Source organism: Phyllostomus discolor, chromosome 14, assembly GCF_004126475.2.
Source record: "Phyllostomus discolor isolate MPI-MPIP mPhyDis1 chromosome 14, mPhyDis1.pri.v3, whole genome shotgun sequence".
In the NCBI taxonomy this organism is placed as follows: Eukaryota; Metazoa; Chordata; class Mammalia; order Chiroptera; family Phyllostomidae; genus Phyllostomus; species Phyllostomus discolor.
The window spans coordinates 28,352,098-28,373,928 of record NC_040916.2 but is presented as its reverse complement, the minus strand read 5'-3'; positions in this window follow the sequence as shown (position 1 = coordinate 28,373,928).

The following is a 21,831-nucleotide window of genomic DNA, read 5'->3' as shown; positions in this document are numbered from 1 at the left end:
TGGGTTTGTGGCTGGACTTTAGATCTGGAAACAAACATAAAAGACGTCGGGGTCATTGCTGGACCCTGGTTACAGCTGCCTGTTGGTGCTGCCGCAGCTCTGGCAGGGCCAGGTCCACGGAGCACTTTGTGGGAACTTTGTATTCCGCCTGGTCCAAGTGGATTGTCTGCATCCCAGTGAAACCTTGTCTGTGGGGGCTGACATTTCCATGTCCTGTAGCTGTGACTAGTCCCTGAATGGTCTGTGGATCCCCCCCGTGTCCAGCAGAGAGAACATGACTGCAAGGAGGACAACAGCGTGCCGCCACATCCCAACCTCAGTGCTCTTGTTAACTGAGGAGAGTCTGCACTGTTCTCCCCAGTAACAGGGTCTGACACCCCAGGGTGTGTTTGGAGAGCTGAGACCTTCTGCATGCCAGGCCCATTCCCCCACCCCTGCCGCCCTCAGGAACCTGGGTCCTGTCTCTCCCCCTCACTGAGGTGAGAAAGGTCAGATGAAGGGGTGAGGAGAGGGGAGAGGGGTGCAGCAGGAGTCCTGTAGCCTTGGGCCCGGGGATGGAGGGACCCCGGGAAGCTGGTCCGATGCGACCTGCAGCCTGGAGTCCAGCGGCATCAGCCCGGCCCAGGTGAGCCCGCTGGACCAGCGGCACCCGGCGCGCTGCAGACTGACGGCGGGGAAAGACGATGTCCCTGGAGTCCCCTGAGATGCGGGGTGTTTGCTTTGAAGCTCGATTGTCATAGTGTCTCTGGAGGCCCCAGGCCACAGGAGGACCCTGTTGGCTCCCAAGTCCCCTGACAGACGCATTCACAGCCTCTCCGGTCCAACCTCAGAGAACACAGACCCTGCAGCAGAGAGAAGTGAGCACACCTATAAACCCAGGTGTAGCTCAGATGGGGGCAGAGGGTGGATGGACCCTCTCAGCAACACCCCCATGAACCTTCCCTGGAAAACCTGGAACCTGCCCATCGGCCCCTGACAGCACCGCCCGTGGGAACCTGAACACGGTGCTGCCTGGGAGTGGATCTGAGACCTGAGTGTCACAGGGGCCAGGACAGGTGGCGTGGGTCCGCCCTCTCTCTGTCACTCCTGCACTGGGCTCTGCTGCCAAAGACGTTAGCCAACGCCCACAGTGACCCTGTAATTCCTGCACCCTCCTCTGCTCCCACACTGCCCTCTGCTGCTCTGTCCTGGTTCCTCTGCTAAACACACTGTGACACAAGTGACATGAAGCAGGTGTGTGCAGTGAGATACTGCTCACACACCCCCACACCCAGGACTGATTCACGCAGGTGAGCACACAGAGAGACCCAGAGGGAGGGAGTCAGGGCTGGAGCTGGTCTGCACTGCCCCATCCAACACGGGGTCCTGGTTTTCATGCCAACCTTGCCCACGGGTTTCTGCCCAGCAACTGATGAGACACAATGTTCTGAGCCAATCAGAAAACAAGTGTTTTCAAAGTGGGACTTTGTCCTGTTTCCCTTGTTGAGCACCCTTTCTTCCTCCCCACCCTTTCTATCAGATCAGAGACTCGCCTATAATAAAGAGCCCTGAAGTACCTTTGCTCTGTGATTTTCATCTGGGAGTGTCAAGGTTAATTGGGGGCAGTTGGTGAAAGCCAGGGCCCAGGTCCCTTTGGGAGAAAGGCTGAGGGGGGCGGGGGGAGCCTGCAGGGGGTCCCTCACTCAGGGAAGGAGTGTGGTGCTGTGAGCCTGCAGGTGGGGGCACAGGGGGAGCGTGGAGCAGGGCAGGTAAGGTCTGCACTGGGACACCTGTGGGAGGGAGACAACGGGAACCAGGGAGCTGGACACTTGCCCGTCCCTGGGAACTTCCTGTGGTCAGAGAGGAGCAAGGCCCCTCACAGTCTCTCCTGCTCGTCTGTGGGAAGGTGTTCTAGGACATTCTAGAAGACACATTGACACCAAACCCAGGTTTGACTGCCTGACGCTCATAAGCAAATAACAGAGAGACCAGGACTGGCAGGAGGAAAGTAGGTTCATTCAAGGGCCAGGTATTGGAGATGATGGGGGTCTCAGCTCAAAGACCATCAGAACAATCACACACAGAAAGGGGTTTCTGTAAGGAGAGAGAAGGAAACAAAAAAACACAACAAAGACATGGAAAGGAGGGTGCTGAGAGTTCTGTGTCGAGGGGACAATGTGCAAGCAACACAGTCTGTTCAGGTTCCTGGTCGAGGTCAGCAAACCTCCCAGAGCTGAATGTCTGAGGGTGGACTGAGCTCCTTCTGAAGTCAGTGTCTGGAATTCTTCAGCAAACTGGCTGTTTATCTGAGTCACATATAAGTGAGCAGGTCATCATTTGCAGAAATAATGTGGAAAGAATGACTGGGTTACCAGGTGTGCATCTTAAAGTTTAATTGTAAAACTCTGGCCAGTGTGGCTCAGTTGGTTGGAGCATCGTCCCACACACCCAAAGGTTGGGGGTTCGGTTACTGGTCAGGCCAGGAACCTAGATCTCAGGGTCCAACTGTGGCTTGGGCAGCCTCTGAGAGGCAACCAATTTATATTTCTCAACTGATATTTCCCAAGATTGAACCAGAAATATTAAAATATTAATATTTCCATAAAGCAAAGTATAAGATTACCATTACGAATTATTTTATTTTTATTATTTCTTTTTCATTTTAAAATTGTTCACAATCAGAAATTTAAAAAATGATATTCACAAAATATGTGGAAATGTATTCCAACTTAGAAAAAAATTTTAATTGAAAACATGCAGACAATATTTACCGTACAGAATGCAAAGGACTCCCCTTCTGCTCTGGGTGGACTGGGAGCCCCTGGGAGGGGCTGAGCAGGAGGGAGGGGAGGGGTCAGGACGTCCTGGCTGCTGTGCGGAGCACGGACTGCAGGGGGCAGCAGTGGGGTCCGGGACTCAGAGCAGAGCTGCCTGCCTTCCTCAGAGGGTGATGCTGGGGGCTGGCAGCTGGTTGTGGCAGGGAAGTGTGGGCGAGTGGGGGTCCGGACTTTGTCCCTGCAGGGCCTCCTCATCCAGACACTCTCCCCTCCTGTAGATCACAGGTCCTTTGAAGAGAGTCCTCCCCACAGGAATCTGTCCTCTCAGGTCTGTAAGGGGCTTCCTCCCTGCTCCCCTTGTGTTTAGGGATTCAGTGTCAGTAGGAAAAACCCCACAGTTCCTGCCTGGGTCAGGGCTCTTCTGTGGAGAAGTGTTCCCCTCTCCACAGTCACGTGACAGAAACGTCCTTGGTCAAGACACTAGAGGAAGAGGCTGACACTCCAGCATTAATCACAGCAAGTGTTTCCTGAGGGGACATACACATAACACACAGCTGGGGCGGCAGCAAGACAAAGAGCCAATCCTTCCCCCACACGGCAGGGCTGGGGCTCACACAGGACAGGCACGCAGGAAAAGGGCACTGGGGTCGGACCTGCTTCAGATAAGGGGTGACCACCTCCATGCTTGCCCAGGGTGGGGTGAGGGGCTGTTCCAGGAACCAGCATGTCAGGGTCATGTGGGAGGGGAAGAGTCCAGCAGTCTCCAAAAGGGATTTCGGGGAAACAATGTTATTTCCAGCCCAGATCCCCCTGGATCCAGCATGAGGGTCCAGCCATGGTCAGGCAGTGGTCACACCGTGGGTCAGTCTCTCCTGCACAGCACACTCTGGGAGCAGCTCCTGTGAATCCCTGCTGGGCTCATCCATGGTGGGTGTGCCCCTCCCTGCTGTGGAGACCCCCACCAGTGCACAGGGCTCCCCAGGATTCAGACTCACTGTTCCTCCCCAGCACTGGGCTCTGACCCCCACGTTGACATGAAGGGCTACGAGGCTGGAGGGATCCGTGTGGAGTGCACGTCAGCCGGCTGGTACCCGCAGCCCCAGATCCAGTGGAGAGACGCCAGGGGACACAGCTTGTCTGCTGAGGTGGCCACAGGGGCTGCAGACCCCCAGGGCCTCTATGCAGCCTCAGCCTCTGTGATCCTGGAAGCTGGATCTGGGGAGGGGGTCTCTTGTGTCATCAGAAACCCCCTGCTGGGCCAGGAGAGGTCAGCCAGAGTTTCCATCCCAGGTGAGTGCCCTGCCCACTGCCCTGGGCTCCTGGGTGTCCCCTGGGGAAGGTGTGGTTGTCTGCTGCTGACCTGGGTCTGTGCAGGGAACAGAAGGGACAGAGCAGGGACCTGCTGCTCCTTCCCCATGAAGCTGTTTGTGTCACAGACACCTTCTGAACACTTCCTGCAGCCACACATGGTGCCAGGGGATGGGGACTGGGGACAAATGATCAAGATCAGCAAAGTCATCATAAAGGGGGAAAAATGCATATAACCCAAATTTTCAAAAAACGACTAATGTCCTTAAAAAACAACCCAGAGGAAAAATGAGCAAAGAACAGGAATTATCAGTTCAGAGAAAAGGAAAAGACTCATGAAAATGTGTCCAGTCTCACTCAGGGAATCGCTGTCCACCTGTGCATTAGCAATGAAGAAACGAGGTGGTTGGTAACGTGTATTTTACGGCAGGATCCTGGGAGACGGTCACTTTCAGATGCTTTGCTGCTATAAGTTGGTATATTTTCAGAATTAATTGGCACAACTATTGGGGGCAATAGAGCAATCTTCATCTAAACTGCTTATTTATGGGGCCAAAGTCCCAGTTCTGGGAATTTATCTGAGAAATCAGCTTGCATTTATGTGAAATGACCCATGTAAAAGATTATTTATTATATGATTAGTCATTTTAACGAAGAGTCAGAGACGGTGCAAGTGCCCCCGAGGGGCCGTGTGTGCAGGGGGCGCTGCCCCGTGAGAGCAGACACAGACCTGCCCCCTGTGCTGAGGCGGGAAGGCCGCCCAGACCCAGGGGAGCAGAGGGAACCACCTGCGGACCCGCTGGTGGGGAGTGCTGTCTGCGGTGTGAACAAAGTAAAACAAACATATACTTATGTTTTTTATTTAAAAAACTTTTGACTGGCACTCAGTATGTGTCTGGCACGTTGGAAGTATTAATTTAGTCCTCTTACTGATCAGGACACCAGGAACAGGTGGTTAAGTCCTTAGTTCAAGGTCACAGAGCTGGTCAGGCAGACGACCCAGAATCTGAACCCAGGTCCCCCAGCTCTGAAGGTCACGATCCTAATCACCGGATCAGCCTGGCTCAGGGGAGAGAAGCCAGCAAATGGGGATGGAGGGAGGGGGGAGGAGACTGTCATGACTGTTAACAGTTTTTTGATGTTGGAACCGCTCTCGTGTGAGAGCGGTTCTTTCAGGACAATCATGTTCACGTCGCAGTGACAGGTCTGGGCGCTGTGGGGAGAGAAAGGTCACTTTCAGGAGCCGGTCTATCCCTTTGCAGGCCCCTTCTTCTGGAGCCCGCACCGCTGGCAGCTGGCCTTCTCGGGGACCCTGCTGGCTGTGCTGGTGATTCTGGCGGCAGCGGGGTTCCTCCTGTGGAGACAGCAGAAGAAAACCAAGGCCATCCATCAGGAGAAGGAGTGGGAGCAAAGAAACAAAGGTGAGCCCCCCTGCCAGGGGTCACGACTTTCCCCCCACAGCCCGCACCCACCCCTCCTTTGGGTCCTCCCCATGACACCCCTTTCTCTTTTCCTGCTTATTTCTAGAGAAGCTGCAGCAGCAACTCAGTAAGTCCCGATCCTGTCCCCGCGCATCCTGAGGTCCCTCCATTAGGGACTGTTTTCCAGTCACCCACTCCTCGTGTTGTTCCCTGCAGGGCGGATGAAGATCCAGGTCCTAGACCGTGAGTACCCGGACCCGCATCTCAGCCTCTCTGTTCCGATATTTCAGCCCCTTCCCTCCCCCCTAACCGCCCAGGGGAAGGATGAGGACGCTGGTGGGGGGACCAGGCAGGGGTCTGTCTCAGTGGGGAAGGGGCTGCGGTCTCTGTCCACCAGGGGGCGCTCGCGCAGACACCCTGGGAACCTCAGAGAGTAGGGGGCGGGGACAGTGGTTCAGAGTGTGAGTCCTTCCCTACCTGGTTGGTTCACAAACTCTGTATTCGGTGGAGAACAAAAGAAGGACAGAGAAAAGTGTCCCTTAAAAAGAGGAGTGGCGGACGGGAAGATGGCGGCTTTACTCTAGGCAGTGTTTTTCTCGGCTTCTGTGAAGAGGAGGGAAACTCGAGGATCGGTGGAGAAACAGAGCAAGTGGACTAGGTTACCGAATCACTTTTGAAAGCAGGACATCAAAAATTATTGTGATCACGGAAAAACCAGACAAGTAGGGGGAAGCTGTGAACACCAGGATACACGAAGGAGATTGCACCACTGAATCTCACAAATATTCTACCACAGAAGTTCACACCATAATTACAGGGAATCAGAACAGATCAAATTAGCAAACAAAAAGAAACACACGAACAGTGAGAAAACAGAGAAACAACCCCCAACTGAAGGGAAACGAGGAAGCCTCAGAAAAAGTGCTAAATGAAATAGAAGCAACTCAACAATCAGATAGTGAGTTCAAAACAATGATTACCAGGAAGTTCAATGAGCTCACATTGAGTTTTCAGAAATTAGAGGGAAACTACATCAATCTCACTGCAAACTATATAAACATGAAAAGGGAAGTAGAAACTCTCAACAAAGGTCAAGAGGAAATGAAGAATACAATTTCTGAACTGAAGAACACAGTAGAAGGAATGAAAAGCAGGATTGATGAAGCAGAAGATCGGATTAGTGAGCTGGAAGAGAAAGTAGAAAACAACATCCAGAAAGAGCAAGAAAAGGAAAAGAGGCTCAGAAAGAATGAAGAGGGATTAAGAGAAATGCAAGACAATATGAAAAGTAATAATATCCGTATAATAGGGATACCAGAAGGAGAAGAAGAAGAGCAAGGGATCGAAAACCTAGTTGAACAAGTAATGAAGGAGAACTTCCCTAATTTGATGAGAGAAAAAGTCCCACAAATCCAGGAAACACAGAGAGTCCCAATCAAGAGGAACCCAAAGAGGCCCACCTCAAGACACATCATAATTAAAATGTCAAAATTTCAAGACAAAGAGAGAATCTTAAAGGCAGCAAGGGAGAAAAAGGAAGTAACATACAAGGGAGCCCCAATAAGGCTAACAGCTGACTTCTCAATGGAAACACTTCAAGCCAGAAAAGAATGGCAAGAAATACTCCAGGTAATGAGAACCAGAGGTCTGCAACCAAGGCTGCTATATCCAGCAAGGCTCTCGATCAAGATAGAAGGCCAAATAAGAAGCTTCCCAGACAAAAGAAGTCTAAAAGAATACACCTCGACCAAACCAGCTCTGCAAGAGATCCTAAAGGGACTGCCTTAAGGAAGGGAAGGAAAAGAGAGAGAGAGAGAGAGAGAGGGAGAGAGGAACATATGTACATAAAAGAAAATGAATAAGTACCTATCAATAATAACCTTAAATGTAAATGGATTAAATTCTCCAATCAAAAGACACAGAATAGTTGAATGGATAAGAAAAAATGACCCACATATCTGCTGTCTACAAGAGACCCACCTCAGGATAAAAGACCTACACAGGCTGAAAGTGAAGGGCTGGAAACAAATTTTCCAAGCAAATGGACAGGGAAAAAAAGCTGGGGTAGCAATACTCATATCAGACAAAATAGACTTCCAAAAAAGGTCCATAAAGAGAGACCCAGAAGGTCACTTCATAATACTCAAGGGAAGAATCCATCAAGAAGACATATATATTGTAAATATATATGCACCCAACATAGGAGCACCTAAATACATAAAGAAAATCTTAGAGGACTTCAAGAAAGATATGGACAGCAACACAACTATAGTGGGAGATTTTAACACCCCACTATCAAAAATGGACAGATCTTCTAAACAAAATATCAACAAAGATATTGTGGCATTGAACAATACCCTTGAGGAAATGGACTTTACTGATATATACAGAGCCCTCCATCCAAAAGAAGCTAAATATACATTCTTTTCAAATGTACATGGAACATTCTCAAAGATAGACCACATGATAGGACACAAAACAAGCCTTAAGAATTTCAAGAAAATTGAAATCATACCAAGCATTTTCTCAGACCACAAGAGACTGAAGCTAGAAACCAACCCTAAGGAAAAAAAACAAAAACACTCAAAATCATGGAGATTAAATAGCATGCTATTAAACAATGAATGGGTCAAGAATGATATTAGGGAAGAAATCAAAAGGTTTCTGGAAACAAATGAAAACGAACTCACAACAACCCAAAACTTATGGGACACAGCCAAGGCAGTCCTGAGAGGGAAGTTCATAGCGATACAGGCCCATCTAAAAAGGTTAGAAACATTCCAAACAAACAACCTAACCCTATGTCTACAAGAACTTGAGGAACAACAACAAAGGCAGCCCAGAACAAGCAGAAGGAAGGAAATAACCAAGATCAGAGCAGAATTAAATGACAAAGAGACTAAAAGCACAATTCTAAGGATCAATGAATCCAAGAGCTGGTTCTTCGAAAAGACAAACAAAATCGACAAGCCTTTAAGTAGACTCATCAAGAAAAAAAGAGAGAAGACCCAAATAAACACAATCAGAAATGAAAGAGGAGAGATTACAATAGATACCACAGAAATACAAAGGATTGTAAGAAATTACTACAAAGAACTGTATGCCAAGAAATTTGAAAACCTAGGTGAAATGGACAACTTTCTAGAAAAATATAATCTTCCAAAACTCAATGAAAAAGAAGCAGAAAGCCTGAACAGACCAATAACAACAAAAGAAATAGAAGCAATAATCAAAAAACTCCCAACACACAAAAGCCCTGGACCAGATGGTTTCACAGGAGAATTCTACAAAGCATTTAAGGAAGAGCTAACCCCTATCCTTCACAGACTATTCCAAAAAATCCAAAACGATGGGAGTCTCCTAAACTCTTTTTATGAGGCCAACATCATCCTAATTCCAAAACCAGATAAAGACACAACAAAGAAAGAAAACTTCAGGCCAATATCGCTGATGAACATTGACACTAAAATCCTCAACAAAATACTGGCAAACCACATCCAACAATACATTAAAAAGATCATACACCATGACCAAGTAGGATTCATTCCAGGGATGCAAGGATGGTTCAATATTCGCAAGTCAGTAAATGTAATACATCACATAAACAAAAGCAAAGACAAAACCCACATGATTATATCAATTGATGCAGAAAAAGCATTTGACAAGGTACAGCACCCATTCATGATAAAAACACTCGGCAAAGTGGGAATAGAGGGAACATTCCTCAACATAATAAAAGCCATATATGAGAGACCTACAGCCAGCATCATACTCAATGTGCAAAAATTAAAATCTTTTCCACTAAGATCAGGAACAAGGCAAGGCTGTCCACTTTCACCACTTCTGTTCAATATAGTACTGGAAGTTTTAGCCACAGCAATCAGACAAGAAAAAGTAAAAGGCATCCAAATCGGAAAGGAGGAAACAAAACTGTCACTGTTTGCAGATGACATGATAGTATACATAGAAAATCCTATAGACTCTACCAAAAAACTGCTTGACCTAATAAATGAATTTGGCAAAACAGCGGGATACAAAGTCAATATCCAGAAATCAAAGGCATTTCTGTATACGAACAATGAAACAGCAGAAGCAGAAATCAAGGAAAAAATTCCATTTGAAATAGCAAAAAGAAAAATAAAATATCTAGGAATAAACCTAACCAAAGAGGTAAAAGACTTGTATTCAGAAAACTATATAACACTCAGGAAAGAAATCAAGGAAGACACAAACAAATGGAAACATATACCATGTTCATGGATTGGAAGAATTAATATCATCAAAATGTCCATACTACCCAAAGCAATTTACACATTCAATGCAATTCCTATTAAAGTACCAATGGCATATTTCACAGACATAGAACAAACACTTCAAAAATTTATATGGAATTATAAACGACCCCTAATAGCTGCTGCAATTTTGAGAAAGAAGAGTAAAGTAGGAGGGATCACAATACCTGACACTAAACTATACTACAAGTCCACTGTAATGAAAACAGCCTGGTCCTGGCATAAAAACAGGCACATAGACCAATGGAACAGAACAGAGAGCTCAGAAATAAGCCCAAGTCTCTATGGTCAATTAATATTTGACAAAGGGAGCAGCAACATAAAATGGAGTAAAAATAGCCTCTTCAACAAATGGTGTTGGGAGAACTAGACAGCCACGTGCAAAAAAATGAAACTTGAGCACCAACTTACACCATATACAAAAATAAATTGAAGGTGGATAACAGACTTAAATATAAAACGTGACACCATTAAAGTCCTAGAAGAGAACGTAGGTAGGAAAATCTCAGATATTTCACAAAGAAACTTTTTTACTGACTTGTCCCCTAGAGCAAGGGACATAAAGGAAAGAATAAACAAATGGGACCTCATCAGAATTAAAAGCTTCTGCACAGCCAAAGAAAACAGTATCAAAATTAAAAGAGAACAAACTGTATGGGAAAACATATTTGCCAATGATACCTCAGACAAGGGTTTAATCTCCAAAATATACAAAGAACTTACAAGACTGTACTCTAAGAAGACAAGGAATCCAATTAAAAAGTGGGCAAAGGACTTGAACAGACACTTCTCCAAGGAGGACATACAGAAAATCCAAAGACACATGAAACGATGTTCAATATTGCTAGCTATCAGAGAGATGCAAATTAAAACCACAATGAGATACCACTTCACATCAGACAGAATGGCCATCATAAAAAAGCAAGAAACAACAAGTGTTGGAGAGGTTGTGGAGAAAAGGGGTCCCTAGTACACTGTTGGTGGGACTGCAGACTGGTACAACCACTATGGAAAGCAGTATGGAACTTCCTCAGAAAACTAAAAATGGATCTGCCTTTTGGCCCGGCAATTCCACTGCTGGGACTCTATCCTAAGAACACTAAAACACCGATCCAAAAGAACCTGTGCACCCCAATGTTCATAGCAGCACAATTTACAATAGCCAAGTGCTGGAAGCAACCTAGATGCCCATCAGTAAATGAATGGATCAAAAAACTGTGGTACATTTACACAATGGAATTCTATGCAGCAGAAAGAAAGAAGGAGCTCCTACCCTTCGCAACAGCTTGGATGGAGCTGGAGAGCATTGTGCTGAGTGAAATAAGCCAGGCAGTGAAAGACAAATACCACATGATCTCACCTTTAACAGGAACCTAATCAACAAAACAAAGAAACAAGCAAAATATAATCAAAGACACAGAAACAGAGGACAGGCTGACAGTGACCACAGGGGAGAGAAGAGGGAATTTTAGGGGAGAATGGGAAGGGTTTACAGGAACAAACTTAAAGGACACATGGTCATAAACTAAGGGGAGGGTGGTAATGGGAGGGAAGTGGGGAGGGTGGAAGGGGGGACTGGATTGGGAGTAAAAAGGAGAAAACTGTATTTGAACAATGATTAAAAAAAAAAAAGAGGCGTGGCCAGTGTCAGTTGTCACAAATTTATCATCACTGCTCAAAAAATGTTATCTGAAATTTTCTCTGTAACTTCCCTAATTGTTTCTGAAAGTTGGCAAGAAATAATACAGATTGAGGTGGGTGGATTCCAGCAGACAGGTACACACACACACACACACACACACACACACACGGTCAGTCTATGTCCAGGTACCTGAGTGGGTGGTCACCCCTAATCCGAGGGGGGCACAATCTAAGTCCCCCAGGAATGTCAGACCACGGGTGATACCAAATCCTGAATAAAAGCAGAAAGTTTGTCCTTTTTACATGAAGGAAGGTTTCAGGTTGGCACAGCACCGTTGCAGCATCACTGCTCTTGCACTTTGGGGCCGTTATTGAATAAAATAAGGGTGAATGACACCAGCGCTGTGATGCTGCGCCCGCCCATCTGTCACCGAGACGCTCCTCAGGGACGGAGGGGGGGTCTGCTGGTTGGACCTGCTGGACGAAGGGAAGATTTCACAGGGGCAGGGTGGAGCAGACGGCAGAAGGTCCCATCACACTGCTCCTGATGTGCAGTTTGAAATTTATGAATTGTTTATTTTGGGAATTTTCCACTTAACAATTTTACAACCGTGGTTGACAGAAGGTAACTGAAACTTCAGAAGCTAAAGCGGGGATGAGAGGTGACTGCTGCACAGACACGGACAGGACAGCTGTGCGGTGACCCTGGGACAGCGCGTGCAGGGCGCCTGGGGGCCCTGAGCTGCAGCTGATGGAAAGAGGAGGGGGCACCGGGGAGGGAACAGGCAGAGGGGGAGGTGGGGAGGGTGGGGGGCACACAGGATGGTGACAGGGGGCACAAGAGACAGAAAGGAACTGACTCAGAAATGACAGTTCAGGTGACCGTCGGTCTCCATTGCAGGTTGGGAGCGGTCTCAGGCCTATGCAGGTGAGTGAGCCTGAGGCTCTCTGGGTTCCCGGCTCCTGTGTGGGAAGCATGTGCAGCCTTTCCTGCTGGGGGAGGGGCCATCCCATCCAGCTCAGAGGCTCATTCTCTGTGTCTGAACCGCCCCCTCCTGTCTGGACACTCAGAAAGGACCTTCCAGACCCAGTGTCCCCACACCCTGCTGACACACACGCCCACACCCGGCACAGCCTGGTCGTGTCCCCAGAGCCCCAGTGTGATGGGGGGAAGCCCAGCACTGGGAGAGGGTTCAGCCTGGCCCGCAGAGCTGCAGATGAGGGGAGTGGACGTTGGAGGGGACTGAAGAGAGGAGAGAGAAGAGGCTCAGTGAGGACAGTGCGGGGGGAGGATGACAGAAATAGTGACCTTTCCTTGTCTGTGTCTCCTTCCTTCCAGAGTGGAAGACGGCCCTCTTGCAGCCTGGTGAGTGGGTCCCTCTTTGTCCCCAGGACAACCCCTGAGGGCCCCTGCTCCCTCTTTCCTCTTCAGCTCTTGCCTGAGGCAGGTTACCTGAGGTCATGGTCTCAAAGGTGTCCCCACCTGCTGCCCAGAGCCCAGGGACCAGACACAGAGGCCATCCTGGGGTCCGCAGGTCTCTGTGGGAGGAAGAGGCAGGAGGGGCGGACTGGAGGGAGAGGCTGCAGGGAGGGGGAGGGGTGACCTGACCAAGCTCCTCCCCTCCTGGCCCTGTGTGTCCCCAAGTTCTGCCGTGTTCCACAGTCACTCCTGCTCCGTGAGGTTTGGGACAAGGACTGAGTGAGGTGGTGACTGTGTGTTGTCAGAGCACCCGCAGGAAACAGACGGCCTGTTTGAAGGGGGTGTTTGTCTGATGGCAATGAACACAGTGAGAAGGTGTCATAAGACCTAAAAACAATGCAGGCAACTCCTCAGATTGTAACAGACTGTGCTGCAGGCTGATTCCCTCCCAGAGGTGCAGGGTCGGAGAGGACAGAGGACCCCACAACCTGCACAGATTATTCCCTGACAACACACCCCTCACAGCACTTTCTCACACTGTGACTCGGGCACTGATGACTGACCAGAACAGGGAGAAAGAACGTGGCAGCACCAGCCATACCTCCCGGTGGCCCTGTGACAGGTGACCCTTTATAACCCACACGATCTCCAGTGTGGAGCTGACCTCGGTGCCGCTGTCACTCTGGCTATTAGTGAGAAAAGTGCTCATGAAAGTGTTTAAGGGACACGGATGACCGTCACCTGGAGGCCTTGGTGTGTTGGCTGAGGACTGTGAGGTGGGTCAAAGGTCACAGCAGGAAGAGGTGAAAGAAATCCCTGACAGAGAGATGGGGTTGGGTGTATTCACAGTGACAGGTGGGGTGCCATTAGGGAAACCAACAAGGACATATGGGGCCCCCGGGCTCTAGCAGTGGGAGCTGTGACCACCCCTGGGCCGAGGACAGAGGGACAGGGAGGACTCAGTGGGGCCTGGAGGAGGCAGCTGGGGCTCAGGGGTGGCTCCTGGGGGAGGTGCTGGGGTGGAGCATCTCCCTGGGGGATGTGGGGGTCAGCACTGTGCCCCCTCCCTCCCTCCTTCCCCTGTTCAGCCTGCGCCTCCCCTTGGCCAAACCCAACAGTAACCAGAGCCCAGGGCCCAGGGGTGCTGTCCAAGGAGGACTGAGTTCTGGGCCAAAGGGGGTGGGACAGGTGGGGAGTGACCCCAGAGCACATGGAGCCCCAGCCTGGCCCCGAGCACAGGAGGGACAAGGTGTCTGTTGTCACACCAGGCACTTCCTCTGTGCCCAGCCTGGGGCTCAGTCTACCACCCATTTTTGTCTTATTCCTCCCCAGAGACCAGTGTTTTACCCCCAGTTCATAGACAGGAAATTGAACTCGAGATATTCCGTAGCTGGTGTCTGTGGAAAGAGAGACTGTGCAGGAAAGGACGTCCCCCAGCTCAGAGGGCAAGGCCAGGGCTGACATTTAATCCATGTGACTGTACAGCACAGGTGGGCATGGACACCTTGAGGCTGAAATAGGAAAATGGTAGATCCCAACCCTCCTCACCCTCCCCTTCCTCACTGAACACAAGACCCCTGCAGTTTCCTTGGCATGGCTGAGGGTCATGTCCAGGGCAGATTGGGATCCAGGCTCTGTTCCCGAGCCCCCTGCGCTGACCGAGGTCTGACAGCTGTGCCTCTAAGGGCCAAGAACCATGGCTGAGCCCACACTCTCCCAACTCTCTGCAGTGGATGTTATTCTGGATCTGGATAGCATGCATCCCAAACTCTGTGTTTCTGAGGACCAGAGGAGCCTGCAGCCAGCACACAAAAAGCATAACCTGCCAGAACACCCAAAGAGATTGACTGGCATTACAGCGCAGTGGGCTATAAGAGCTTCACGTCGGGGAGACATTTCTGGGTGGTAGATGTGAAGGACCGGAGACAGTGGCAAGTGGGTGTGTGCAGGGAGAACATGGAGAGAAAAGTTAGGGTTAAAATGAACCCTGAGAATGGATTTTGGGTAAGGGGCTGTATCCTGAGAATGACTACCGAGCTCTCACGGAACCCCGGAACAAACTGACAGTTGTCAACCCCCCTGAGAGGGTGGGGGTTTTCCTGGACTGTGAGCTGGGGGAGGTCTCGTTCTACAATGCCCTCGACAGGTCTCACATCTTCACCTTCCAGGACACCCGCTTCTCTGGGCCTCTGAGGCCTGTTTTCAAGATTTGGGTAGAGGACCTCACCCCCTTGACTATTTGCCCAGTCCAAAAAGAAGTAGGGAGATCCCTTGGACCTGACCCAGGGCCTGATCCTTCCACAGAGACCCCAGTGTTCCCAGGCTCAGCTTGAAGTTGATTATTCATTCTCACTGCCCAGCGTGGAGCTGAGGGCCTCCTGAACAGCAAAACCTCTCAGCAAGAAAACACTCACTAAAAACACACTGAGTGACGGACTTCACTAATATTCATTCACATGAGATGGATAAAGAGATGAGTTAAAGAAGGGGAATTAACTTTCCAAAGATGACTCAGTCAGCTTTGAACAACAATGCCTACCATTCGTGGATAACTTCAAATGTACCAATGCTGTGCTAATTTCTTCAGGTGAATTTCACTGACCATCACTGCAACCCTGTGAGGCAGGTCTAAGTTAGATCTCTTTTCTAATTCACGCAGAAAGTAGTGCTGCTGCAAGAAGGTCACCCCTGCCCCTCCCCCTCCCTCTCATCTGTCCCTTTGCAGCTGAGTGTCCTGTCGGGCAGGATCATGGGCAGCCCCGAGGGTCCCTCCCAGGGCACCAAGGGTAAAGGTCACTGCAGGTGACTGTGAAGGCCACACCCACTTGGATCCTTCAAGGTCAACTGTCAGAGCCATGGTCCACCCCTTCACTGACGGGCTCTGCAGGACGCCGTGGTCCAGAGGGTGAACTCACAGTGACCCCATTACACAGGCTGAGAAGGGACCAGCGGCCACTTTCTGAACCAGCCTGTGACCTGTGGGCTCAGAGCAGACCCACCCCCCCACCTCCCACCTGAAGGTGCTCTGTGAGCAGGACGGTGGGGGGAGGGGGCAGACGGACGTCAGTGGAAGTTTCATCACACGGTGGGACCCACGTCCAGGACAGGGACGCCCCCCGCTGACCACCCACTGAGGTTCCCACTGTCACCTGTGGGTCCTGGGGAAAGGCCACTCTTCCTCCTCCTCATCATCATCACTGTGACTGTTCACCATGTGTCTCCTCCCCCTGCATGTGGGTGTCATGTCACAAGTGTTAAATGAAGTTGTCAATAATGCTCAAGATTCAATTGCACTTATAGATTTAATCCCCTACAGTTTACCCACCACACGTTCACAGTTTAGCTCCTTCCAACATTCTCACACAATCCTTGTTGTACTGGTTGTGCATTGCTACTGTGGTACACACCCACACATGCCCTGACCTGACACAGCACGCATTTGTTACCTCACATCCATGTAGGTCAGAACACCAGCATGGCTCTCGCTGAGCTGAAAGCTGAAATCAAGGTGTCTCAGGCTGGGTCCTTGCTGGAGGACCCAGGGACGAGTCTGCGTTGCTCACTCTGGCTGCTGGCAGAGCTGAGTTCCCTGCAGTGACGGGACCCAGGAGGCCCCTCTTGCTGCTGTCAGAGGAGCTGAGACCCTCCAGGCTGGGAACGTCTGGGGTCGTTCTCGCAGGGACAGATGTGAGGGAACAAGTCAGCTGAAGGGAACGACATGGGGACAGGGTCCCAGGGGTGGAGTCACTGCTGGTGAGGCCCTTGCTCGTGACACTACTGGGAGGCGGGTGTGGAGAAGGTAACTCCATGGCCGTGGGGGTCTGTGCAGACAGTGTGCAGAGGAAGGGGGAGGCCCGGCTGGTCCCTCAGAATGGCTTCTGGGCCCTGGAGGGTGGTTTCTGGCCTTTCAAGTTATGGTATATTAATCTAGATGCCCAAGGACAGTGGACAGGTTTGCTTGTGGAGAACAAAACCTTTTATTAAAGAATTGTCAGCCTCTGCCTTGACCTTTTCCCTGACCTGCCCAGTGACGGGTCTGTGGTCAGATCACCCCGTGAGGTCACTGAGGTCACTGATCTGTTCCAGAGCCTTCTTCACTCAGCGCCATAGCCTTGAGAATGAAAGAGAACAAGAGGCATCTTAAAATTCAAAGTCCAGATAAAGAGATAATTCTGGTTTCATTTTCTGCTTAGGGGAATTTACCGTGTGAGAATTCCCTTCTTCCTTGTTTTGTCACTGTCCGTCCCTTCTCATTATCAACCCAAGTCCAGGGACTGTCCCTGTGTGTCCTGTCTGCTGCTTCCCTGGAAGCCCTCACCTCCAACCCTGGTCTTCCTCTGACCCGAGTCAGAGCTCCCCCAGTGAGAGCAGCCTCTTCTCCGGGGGCAGTTTGTGAAACCAGTTGGTGGCAATGATTTAACTTGCATCCACCTGAGACGGTTGGTGCTCAGCAGTTGGAGGGAGAGAGAGGCTCACCCCCGCCGTCCATGGAGGGGGGTCTGCCTCCAGGTGACAGATAAGCCCCTCTCTACACAAGTGACAGCACAGCTCAGCCAGCAGGAACCTGGAGCAGCCGCCCAGGGCCACAGGAGCCTTTGTTCCCAACCTCCCCCCAACGCCCCACCAGCACCCTCTGCTGTGGCTGCAGCGGCCCCAGCCTCTCTGCCTCCCCAGCAGTTACTCTGTCTGCAGGGAATGTGATCTAGAAAGTTGGGGTTCCCCCCATTGTTCTACAAACACAGACATGAAACCCCTCTTCCTGCAGAATGGCACAGGTTGAGTTGTATGCAGGTGAAGTGGCTTCTCACCTCCCTGGGACTGTGAGCTCCCGCCCATCCCATGGATCCAGAGCCTCAGGATGCACAGAAATGGACACAGTGAGGGTATCTTTCTGGTGAGGACAGAGTAGAGATGGGGTTGAATTGTCCTCTTCTCCTCAGGAGACCAGCAGGGCTCTTTGACTGTGTCCTTAAAATTGGCTGACCTATTATTTCTCCTTCCACAAGTACCTTGAAGGCTTACTAACCTAGTACAGATTACTGTAAAATAGAGTAATGTTGGGAGGGGTATAGGAGTTGGGGGCTGGGAGTGGAGAGCTGTGAACCAGGAAAAACAGGTCTTCTGAGGACCTGACAATTCCCACCACTCTGTGTCATTACTAGGAGAAAAAGAGATGTCTTCTGAATCCCGCATTCTCTTCGTCTCAGCCTCTCCATCCTCTCTCTCCCTCTCTCTCTTTCTCTCTCTCTCTCTCTCTCACTCACACACACACACACACACACACACACACCCTCACCCCTACGTGTTCATCCTAGGAGGCCCTCAGCCCAGAGGAGCTGGACTATGGGTGAGTCCTTCTGCATTCTCACCCTTGGTGACAATTCTGAGTTGCTGACCTCCAGTTCCACATGAGCTCTCAGAGGGTCCCCAGCAAGACTGAGCCCCAGGTGCACCCACAGCACCCAGGTTGCATCACACTCTCTAGGCTCCTCCCCGTCTCATTTGCTCACTTCCCCACAGAGTTCCCTGGGACCCCATCCCAGACAAATTACTGGCTTCCCAGCTGTCCCAGGGTCTGCCTCTGGGGGCTCAGACCAAGAGCAGGTCTGGTGAGGGAGCAAGAGCCACAGCTGTGACAAGAGGGGAGCTGGCTGACTGAGTTCATGGCCTGCTGCCGATGCCCCTGACCTCTGCGTCCTCGGGTTTCCCGGAGCCGGTGCTCCGAGGGCCCTCACAGCCCTGGCTCTGCCCCGCCAGGGCAGGGAGAAGCTGCCCTGGGGCAGGTGCAGGGGCAACTCAGAGCAAGTCAGCCCCCCTGCCCACCCCCGCCCTCCCTGCCCCTCCCCCCCTTCTCCCGGCTCAGTCCCCCAACTGACGGGGCGTCCCTCAGCTCCCTGTCGGCCCCTCTGCTCCCCTGCAGGGACCCTCCTCTCCAAAGGCGTTTCTGGGGCCAGGGTCAGGGCGGTCTCCCCTGCACGGGCCCCAGGGCCCCTCCAGGTGCTTCAGGCCCGCTGGTCCCTCCTCTGCCCCCGAACCACCAGCCCCTTCCCCAGGCCCCTGGCTTCCCTGCCCGCCCCGCACGGACGCAGGCCCAGGGTGCACAGTGCCCAGAAACTGGACAGGGGCTTGGAAATCAGGGGGACGATGTCACCCTTACAGTGTCAACGTATCATTGGGTCACATCTGAGTGTCCCCAGGGTGCCCACAGCCTGTGCCCAGGACAGAGCGGGGACACCCAGCTCAGGAAGGAGCCCCGGAGCACAGAGCCCTGGCGGGGGGCGGGGGGGGGGCCTCCCCAGCGCTGTGTCTGAGCGTGGCTCCTCCACAGGCTACAGAGATGAGCCCTAAACCCGGGGCCTGTGCCCTGTCCGGGGCGTCCCCGGGTCAGGGAGCCGGCGGCTGGAGGAGGGGGGCCGGCACCACCGTCCAAGGCCTGAGCGGGGGCTGAAGGCTGAGACCAGCACAGCCCCACCCAGACTCGGCCGTGGGCGGGGCGGCCGTGGGGAGCAGGGAGGGGAGGAAGGGGCAGGAGAACGCTAGACCCGACAGCGTGTTGGTGACCACACCGAGGGGCCGGGACTCGGTGCTGGGTCACGGAGGGGACGTGCGGGGGCCTTAGGCAACAAGTGGCTGGATCAGATTTGCTTTGGGGAAGAGGTTCTCCTGGGGGGGTGGGGGAGGGGTCAGTCCTTTGTGGGCCTTAATCATCAACCCAATTAAAAGGCCAAGAACTAACTGAAGATGAAGGTTTTTTGCCTGTAATAAAATACAGAATTGACTTTTTTAATTTATGAAACAGTCATCCAGAATAAGAAACAGCACCAGGATCTATCTGTTCAGGAAAAAAAAAAAACGGCAATTGGCCTGAGGAGCTCGCTTGGGGAATGTGATAAGTGGTCAGCGCGGACAGTGACCGGCCGGCCTTAGCGCCGCGCGAAGCGCAGGGCCGCGGTGCCCCCACCCGCGCCTCCCGCCCTCCCGGTGGCGGGGGAGCAGCAGCCCCAGCGCAGGGCGGTGGGTGAGAAGGGCGCTCCCGGAGCTGCTGGGGCGGCTCCTCGTTCAGGAAGGGACCTTGCCCACGGCTCGGCCCTGGGACCCGATGAACACACTTCAGCATCTCTGAGGGGTGTTTTTGAAACACGCAGAACTCGGACTGACAGCCGTGTCCTTCTTCCTCCCGGGCCGGACCGGCCTTCCCGGTGCCCGACTCAGTCGGACGTCGTCCTCGCCGCCGTGGGGACGAGCGTTGCTGGAGGACACCTGGCTGATAATACCCCGCCCCCCCGCACACCCAGAGCAGAAGGCATCACCTGCCACACACAGCTTTCTCTAGAGAAAAGGGACCTTTCTGAGTTTGTTGGCCCATGTCACACCCATTCCCCTCCCAGCGCCGCCCACAGGTCTGGGAGAGAACTGCGCCTGGGACCCTGGATCCCGGGAAACTCTAAAGAGGTGAGAAACCATCTGCCCAGAAGCTCCCGTCCAGGGTGGGGACGAGGCGGCTTCTCTGTGTCAGAGAAACCGGGGTGCTCCAGACAAGACTGGCATGTGTCCCGCTTACTGATACGACTTCTAGCGGCAAAGCTTTCGGTGGATGATCTGTGGGTGAGACAGCAGGGGGCCCTCAGAGAAGGCGCTCCCCCCACTCTGTGGCTGCAGCCTGACCTGGGCAGGAAAGTCACGCCCCGTCCCCCGTGGGGTTGGCTGGGAGGGACGCGCCTGTCACCCCAGCCTGACCACAGGCAGGGAGAGTTGATATCCAGTCTCACTTCTCTTTACTGTAAGGTCCACGCACACATTTTATTTAATTTCTCAAATCCACCTCATGCCTTTCCGCAGCTCCCTGCCGGCGCCCACGGTCCCGGCCGATTCAACAGCAACAGTGACCCCCAGACTGGGGGCAGGGAAGGGATCTGCTCCGTGCAAACCGGCTCCACTGGGACGGAGCAGGGACGTGGGAACCGGGCTGTGGGACTGTCCTGGAGACAAGAGGCCCAGGGACCAGACCACTGAGTGACTGGACAGCTGTCCCCAGTCAGCTTTCCGTTGCAGTATCTGCCCAAAGTTCAGTGTCAGCTGGAAAGACAAACTGTATCTCTGAGACAGTGGCGAACTGGCTCACAGGGACAGGGGCCCACACCCCTATCCCATCCTCGTGCAAATAAGGACTCCAAATCCTTACAGTTTGGTTGGTTCAGAAGGCACTATCCTGTTTGAGACGCCCTAATTAGCCCTAGCTGTGCACCTGTGATTGGATGGGGAAGCCGGGGTCCTTTTGCTTGAAGCGGGATTCCAGGAGGTTTCCGCAGAAGGGCGGGCTCAGGGGAAGAATCACGTGCAGGAAGGGTCAGTGCGGGGCCGGCAGCCCAGTGCAGGCCTCTCCGTGACGTCCAGTTTGTGGGAGGGACCCTGAGCAGAAATGGCCACCAGGCTCTGTTCTTCGATGTGTGAGTCCAGGTAGCCACCAAGACCCCTTGTTAGGGCTGTCTTTTTTCTCAGGGTTCACACTGCCATCTTGAGGGGATTCATGGGGTCCCACATCCTACAGGTCCCCAGGAACTACAGTCCCCTGCTGTGGCATCAGCGGTGACGCCAGAACCTCTGTCATCAGATGCCAGGGGACCAAGAGAAGGGGCCTGAGTTGGTGCTTGTCCTGTGCCAGGCTGTCAGGGAGTGTCCAGCTGACAGAACATTGGAGGTGGCCTTGATCTTAGGAGGAGGGGCCAGGGGCCTGGGTAAGACCATCCATAAAATTGGGAATGACTAGGCATTTAGAAGAAAGGGATACCCACTTATTGTGTTTGAACATATGACTGAAAATTACTCCTACATCCACGTTTTAAACACAAGTTTGGTGCCTCGAGAATTTCAGGACTGAGTTCTGCGTGACAGGTGTGTGCAAGTTCCCAGGGGAAGGTGTGCTGACGCTCCCAGCTTACTTTAAAAGGCTGCAGGTGAGTAAGCATAAGGCATCAGCAGAAGGATGGATGACT